Source organism: Rhinichthys klamathensis, unplaced genomic scaffold (assembly GCF_029890125.1).
Source record: "Rhinichthys klamathensis goyatoka isolate OS25496 unplaced genomic scaffold, OSU_Roscu_1.1 h1tg000110l_1, whole genome shotgun sequence".
Lineage (NCBI taxonomy): Eukaryota > Metazoa > Chordata > Actinopteri > Cypriniformes > Leuciscidae > Rhinichthys > Rhinichthys klamathensis.
Genome location: NW_026606648.1, coordinates 2,106,910 through 2,115,126, shown reverse-complemented (window position 1 = coordinate 2,115,126; position 8,217 = coordinate 2,106,910). Strand labels below are relative to the sequence as shown.

The following is an 8,217-nucleotide window of genomic DNA, read 5'->3' as shown; positions in this document are numbered from 1 at the left end:
AGGCAAGGGCATATAGTAGATTTTAATTGTTGCGTGTGCTGTCAAACATTGAAATAGTTTGTACTAATTATAAAACCCATATCATCTGTCTGTGACTGTAATTGAGTTCTGCTGTGTTGGAAGCACAAAACAAGCCAGTGGCCAAACCCCATATGTCACATTCCTTGTTTTAATTTTTTTTTTTTTTTTTATTACAGTGTAAGATACATTTACATTTTGTGATTTAATCATCATCTTCACGTGAATGATCCTATTATTGATTGTTAAAATCTCAAGATCAATGTTTTATCATGACTTTTTCGACCAGTGTAAACTTATTCCTGAACAAATTACTTTTATGAGCTGATTCTTTTTAGTGAATCATTAACATAAGTTTGATCAGTTTAATCTAATTTCTAATGAATGACTCTGATGAGCCAATTATTTTCAAGTAAATCAAAAACAGAGCTGGTTCCTGAACAAATGACCCTCAAAATGAATAAATGACACTTGAATGTTTAATCAAAGTTGAATGTTGAATTAGTGAATCAAAAACATACAGAACGACCAATGTATAGTCTGTTTCCCAATGTATAGTCTGTAACAAATTACTCTTATGAGCAGATTATTTTTTAGTGAATCAGAAACATGAAGAGTGACCAGTGTAATCTGATTCCCAAATGAATGACTCTTAAACCCTGATTCTTTTAAGTGAATCAAAAGCATATAGACCCCTTTTCAGTTGGTAAACATGGTGACTTTTTTGTGGGCGGACCTTAGGTGGAGGCAGAACGATCCCTCTGGCCACTTCACTAACGTTAATTTGCAAGTTTTGTTAGCTTGTTTTTTTTTAACACTGACTGGAGAAAATCCGATTTTATCTTAATGTGCAAGGTCACTCAGTGTCCAGGACCGCGATTGTTATTTGCAAAAGTTAATTTTAACGGACGGAACCAGATTGGCTGACCCGTACACGCTCACTCAATGCATGGACAGGATCTGACAGGATTAACGTTAACGCTACCTCCAGTTGAGTGGCCTGACTTCTACACATATCCGATAAAGCGTAAAGAGAAACTGAGGGCATATAAATCTTTAGATGCTTATAACTATGTGCTGAATGGTCATGTACAAGACTTGTGTGGTACGATCCGCAGTTCTGCCTAGCCAGCGCCAAGAGGACGACAATGTAAAGAGTGACATTACGGTGCAATTTTAATTATGTGAATATTTTCTAGAAATAAAAATTCCAGATACAGCATATTCATTTTTCATTGATTCTTGCACCCAACAACACAACAAGATGACATTTAATAATAATAATAATAATTTAAGCTCCTTAGTATGTAGCCAAATCTGTGCTGGTTTGTATTGGCCGCCTCCAGTTGTCCGTTTGTTTTGCCTCCAGCTAGCGCTGAGACGTAATTGTGACGTCGGCGCAAAAGGGGTCTATAGTTCCACCAGTGTAGTCTCATTCTTGAACAAATGACTCTTAGCTGATTATTTTTAGTGACATAGTGCGGCCAGTGTAAAATTGAAATTGATTCTTTACAGTGAATAAAAAACACAGTGTGACCAGCATAGCCAGTTTTCCTGAAACGAAAGATTCTTTTGAGCTGGTTCTTTTAGGGTACGTTCACACTGGAAGTTTAGTTCAAAACGGGGCACGGTTCATATGAAAAATTGGTAATGTGAAAGCTGTCATGCGGACCCGGGAGCGCACCGAGGTACCGAACCCAAGACTACCTGTAGGAGCTGGTCTGAGTTTGTTTGCACTGGAACTGTGGTGCGATTCATGTGAATGTGAATGCAACTTGGTCTCAGGTGTGCAATTGTTCAGGAAGTAAAGTAACCTGCGCATGCATTTTAGCCGATGATGACATCATTACTTCAACAAAACGCATGTAATGCTGTCCCAGACAAAAGATGACCAATCGTGGCGATTTCTGTGGCTGTGGCTCCTAAACGGTGAACCTACGTCATAGAGGTTCAAAGATGGCCATTGTTACGGTCTTGCGACCAAAGATAGCCAGCGATAATTTGTGACAGTGTCGGAAATTTAGCATGATCATCTCGTTTGCTGCTACGACCTGTCTACTGACTAGCCAATACAAATGCAACATGAAATGGCGTATTGATCAACGTGACATGCCTTACTAAAACTTAAAACTACCTCAAGCTCCATTTACAAAAGTGGCATGCCAAGTTGGCCTCTTTTCCCTAGCCATGACCGTCTTTCGCACATAAAAACCACAACTGCCAAAGTGCGATTCATCTTGCTCTATTTGTTTACCACTAGCGCATGCTGATGACGTTTTATTCTTTTATACTAACTTGCGTCATAGCCTACTATTCAATAGGTGTCATCATCGTACAGTCTACATACATGTCGTAACCAAGTTTATTAGATCCACGTCGTACAGTGTGATTTGTAACGATCTTATAGGATTGCCGAATCGCTGTCAGACCGCAGCAAACGTGCCCAGTGTCAAATCCCTCTTAGTATATAGTTCAAATAGATGGCTTACCTGTTACCTGTCTGAAACACTGCCTTGTATAATTTACAGCTTTATCAGAAAGAGAATTTCTTCTCTTCTTATTAATAAATAAATAAAATAAAATCTAATCAAGAGCTTCTGAATCAGAACTGAATTGAATTGGGAAATCCCCATATCTATACTACAGGGACTTACACTTGTTTTTCAAACCAATAATCAATCAATTAGAATCAATAATCAAGTTTTCAATCTTGACATTTTACATTTGCGCCTGATAGAGGTTGATGTTAAGTTCTGAGACATTCAGTTACGTCATAAATGTGCTGTAATCTATTTAACTCCATAGACGACGCACTCACTGTAATGAGGATGATTTGTACTTTTGGTTTGCCAATTTATGTCTCAATGGATTGATTACTGTTTTGGGAGATAAGCGTATGAATCTTGTTTATGGAAAGACTGATAGGACGCAAATTAAATTTTTTCATTTTTCTTGAAATCATGATTAGATCTCAATGAAATACAGCTCTTGATGTTTTTTGCGTCTTATGACGATGATTTCCTTTTATTGCATAAAAGCTTATTTTTGCGTGCGCTGCATATTTGGAAGCAACGGTCTTAATGGTGTTCAATTAGTTCCACAAGGATCTCCTCGATGGATAGGCCTCCTGCTTGATTACATTGAAGGGTGGGTATTTCCTGTGTTCAAACCCACATATGGATTGAGTAAGGCAGTGGCTGTGGACTACTGTTTCTCTCCACTATATCTTAATTTCTCGTTCAACCCCCCCCCTAAAAAATCCCTATTTTATTTCACCAGGTCGGCTGTCCAAATGCAGAGGGAGGTTTTGGCCTGAGCCTTTTGGATGGTGAAGCCAATGCAAATTTCAAGAGGCACGCATGGCTTAATGCAGTATATTTCCCATGATCCCTCACTGTCTCTGAGCCACACCTAATGACCTATGGCTGGAAGGTATAGTAAAGTACCTTTACTTTACAAAAAGTTATCCCTCTTTGAAAAATGCATGTGACACATGAAAGGGTCTTTTTGAATTCCTCCTCGTGCATCCAGAAGCGTCACAATCAAGTTTGTTCCACAGCGTGTGCTGGCGTTGGGTTTTATGACTGGGTTCATTTCATCTCCATCAAGCTGAGTACTGTGTCTATCCCATGAGTCAGTAGTCTAAGAACAGCCCACCATAAAATTAGCTGGAACCAGAACCAGTCTAATGACTAAACATGATGGTATGTGCTTGGATATATATATATATATATATATATATATATATATATATATATATATATATATATATATATATATATATATATATATATATATATATTTTTTTTTTTTTTTGTGAAAAAGGCTATATATATTGTTTTTAAACTGAGGGAGGTGTACGTGATGTGTTTGGTAACACTTTGGCAGCAATTCACCTGTAGGTTTTGTGATTCTAGTTGGATCATATTTACATTTTTTTTTCCTGTGTTCTACACACATAATGCAAATTGCTTGGCAGAGTGAAATGTGAGATTGAGGGTGCGTGGTAGAGACATTTGGGTTGTGCAAACCTCATTGAGAAGTTAAACATGATTTACACATGCACATTGGCCTTCTATTGTTTAATTCCTTCTAATATTACACAATTTGTATATTAGTTGATTTATTTCAGAATATTGAGTTTCTACTTGCTTATGTTGTTTATAACTGATGTAAAGATACTTTTGGGTGAATGTTTTCAAGGTAAAAAAGTTTACAATCATTGTTTGAAATCATAGCAGACAAGGAACTAATATCATTTAGTTGTTATTTCAATATTTAGTTGGGTCATCATGGCACATGATCACCCATTGGCATGAAGACAAGAGACTGTTTGCTAAGGGTTGGGCCTATATGAACATTGGCAGTCAACGCCTGGCTGACTTTTTCATCCGTTTATTGTGGTAAACAGGAACAAAGGTGACGGTGAGGGTCAAACACAGTTCACTGCTGACTTACCAAAAACTTTCTTTAGTGGAGAACATTTCTCAGGTAAGTTTTCACGATTTTCATTGTCTTTTTGTATTGTATTTGCATATAGGGCTTTTGCATATGTATGGATTGGGATACATATGTCTAGGGACTATTACATATGTATAAAGACTTATATACATTCACACAAGAATTCAGACAAATGTGACAAAGATAATCTCGCTGGTATATGCATTATTGATAGCTGGTCAGAGTTTGCTGCTCATTATTTTTTCAGTAGGTCCTTGATGAGGTCTGAATCGAAGTATGTTTTCTTCTGTTTTTCCCCTACCTGTGAATGTATTTACTTTGGCTCTCAACCCTTACACCACATCTCAAAACCCAAACTAACAGAGTATTTGGATAGGCAAAGCAGCTTATTAACATTTCTCAGTGAACCTCAACCGTCCAAAGGTTCTATGTTACCTTTTTTGTTTTAGCAAATTCCTTACATAGGAATTACATGCTCAGCAATTGTGCAACTTCTAAATATGTTGAAATGAGTGTTACATGTAAGGATATGGGTTAGAAATAAGTGTTCTCTCTCTCTTTTTTAATTTAGGTCTACTGTTTTTATTTATTTATTTTGGTTCTTATTGTATACACTATTATATGGTATTCTAAGTTCTTGAGTTACAAAGAGATATGGAGAATGAACATCACTGAACACCATTATTTTCTTTTGTCTTGCTTTGCCGATATCTTACATCCCATCCTGTGATAGCAAAACCACAAGGTATGTAAGTCTTCACATCCTTGTGTTGCTTTAGTGGGCATTCTGGTATGATAAATGTCATGTTTGATGAAGTGAAATGATAGAGATGGAGTACAAGGAGTGCTGATACGACAAACTAATTACTAATGAAGTTTATTTCCTCTCTTTTGTGTATGGAAAGAAAACATTTTTTCACCAGGTGCATGTTATTTCATATGTTCAGAAATATGATAGGACACTAATTCAAAACACTTGCTGTGTTGTCTGATTGGTTATGGTAATTTCTCTGTTTAGCCACAATAACTCAGGACTTTGTGCTACAAATGCAAACAAAGTCACAAAAAACAGATGTCGCTTCAGATCCCCAAATTATAAAATGAAAAATGCATGTTACAAAGTAAGGTATTGCCAATACTGGCCCGTTCCACTGAAAAAATAAAACAAATAGCTATAACATCGTTATATTTTTACAGTTTTATATAAATCAAAAGTTATAGACATGCTGAGACCAAAAGCGTTCAGTCTGCCGGTCGTCCATTTAAGTAGCGGTCAGAGCATTGGGTGATACACAGGGACCTCCTTCTGTCAGTTTTACTTCCTCCTGCTCTCCTCCTTTAGAAGAGACCTGATACAGCTGCAGGAAACCGCCAATAAGAGCCCTATCAGATCGACAAGGACGAGGGAAAAGACATGAAAGAAAAATTCACGAGTTTCTTATCCTTTTCTCTTCCACTTCGCTGTTTCGTTCCCCGTCGGTTTTCCCTATCGACTGCTTTTTTGGCTTTGACATGTCTGTATATCAACACACGCTTAGTAGCACATAGGAGAAGTGTACACTCTGAGGCCCACGAGCGATTTAAACACAGTAGAGCAGTCATCTAACACTCAGGAACGTTCTGCAATCGGATCCCCGAACATCCTTGAGAACATGAAAACATGCCCACTGATCACATCAATAACACAGTTATTGATCACAGAGTTCAGACTAATCAAATCGAGCGCTGGTTTGTTTGAAGTTAAATATGGGCTGCAGTGCTATTTATCTGTTCCGCTTTTGGACTTTTGTGCAGGCCGCCCACTCCCAACGTACATGGAGGGAAAGTGTTATTTGTATTGTTAAATTTACATTAAGCCCATTTTAATTGCATCAGCCGCTAAACAGATCTCACAATAATGGCCCTAACCGAGAAAATTGCGATCATCTGTGGAAGGGCCTGCAGTATAATGGACAAACCCAATTAATCTAATCTTGTTGTGTTCCATTATGGCTGCACTTTATCATTTCAACAGATGGAGCATGAAGAAATTAAGAATGCGCTCCTGCCAAGCAGGGCTCGCTCGCAGACGCTTTTCTCTCTGATGGTACCGGCCTATATGTCCTCCTAAAGAAGTGATCTTCTTACAGTTGAGGAATGCTATTTTAACTGATTCTCGACAAGAGATTAATTGAAGAAAACTTTTAGTTGGAGAAGGCAAGTGGGATAGATTAACAGTTTTACATCCACAATTAAGATGGCGAGTGGAACTGCAGGGTTAATGCCAGGTCATCTGAGCAGCACGGTTTCTAGAGCCCGGCTGTAACCGATGAGGTCAATTCAAGTCGTAATGTTCATGCCTGAAAATAACAAACAATTCTGGTTTGAGCGTTGACAGAAACACAAAACAATGATGGATTTGTGTGGATGGAATTCGAAGTTGAGGCTCATGAGTTTGTTTCTTCCAATTTTATTTTCCAGTGGTTAAATATTTAATTTGGATAAATGACAAAAATGTACAAGTACACAAAAATAGGTCAGTTTAGAGGCAGTCGGAGTTGCTACAAAGGGTGCAAAGAAGGAACATCCTCTAGAGGGCACATTACATTCAGTATTAAATACGAGTAAGACTGGTGAAGGGTAACCTTGCAGTGTGTGTTGCTATTCTGTGACCTGAAGGTAAGCAGTGTTTGTCAGTAGCTGCTTTTGCAAGGTTTTGATTTCATTACGGCCTAAATAAAATTGCATTTTGTTACTGTTGTGTGGGGAACAGGAATGGAGGAATATCTGTTTCTTTCCAAAGCTTCACACAAGCAAATAAGCTGAAATTGGTGCACTTCATTCATTTTAAAATGACACACCAATGTGTCTTTATTACTCAAAGATTTCAGATTTGAATAAAAAGTCAAATAAAATGTGAATTACACTGATAGTACAGCTGCATAAATATACAAGGCCTTAAGTAAATTAATAATTAAGAAACAGACATTGTAACTTGGATACTTAAACTAATTACATTTAGCTTATAAGAGGACTAAAGATTAATGAAGGGACTAATAGAGATTCTGATTTTGTGAGGCACATTTTCTATGTACTAGCACCTGGTAATTCACTATTCCTTGAGGGGAAACAATTGTCCTACCATGTTTTTTAAATATGCCTCGTCTTTTTCAGCTGCCATGCTTTTTTGAGCTGACATATATTGTTTATTTCACTTAATAGTGTACTTTAATCCAGCTCCCAAAAGTAAGATATGTACAATGCATTAAAAAAAAGCTTCTACAATTTATCTGTATATTAATATACTTTGGTGAAGATTAATTATTATCATTTTGTAGTTAATTATTATCATTATTGTAGTTAAATTTAGTTGACAGCTTGTAGCCAAATGATATGACCTGTAACTCCTTCCCTTATTTGCATGCCGGCCATCCTAATAGTAAAATGATAAATACATTTACTCCATTACCTTGTCCAGCACTGAGCAAAGAATAAATAAGTCTTTTCACAGGCACCATCACATCTGCCAATAGCTGGTGCGACATAGAAAATTCATTTTTGCCTGCAGAAAAACATCTTCTAATATTGAAATTTTAGTCTTTAAGTTAATGTTTTGGCAGTGCTGATAAACAAGTCTGTAAACAGAAGAGAACTAATATGAATGGCAAAAGTTTCATTTAGTTAATTTGTAGAAAACAAATAAAAATACAAACAATGTAGTCATAAGCATGTTGCATTATGGTTCTGTATAAAATATAA

General features: G+C 36.9%; 1 protein-coding gene across 2 annotated transcripts in view; it reads left to right on the top strand.

Moving 5' to 3' along the window:
* The first annotated feature begins 4,429 nt into the window (after positions 1-4,429).
* Positions 4,430-8,217, top strand: part of eya1 (EYA transcriptional coactivator and phosphatase 1) — an 88,532-nt gene continuing 84,744 nt past the window's right edge. For both annotated transcript variants that reach the window (XM_056254123.1, XM_056254122.1), the window contains exon 1: positions 4,430-4,509. The gene's annotated coding sequence lies outside the window, so the exon portion shown is untranslated. The remainder of the gene's footprint in view (positions 4,510-8,217) is intronic.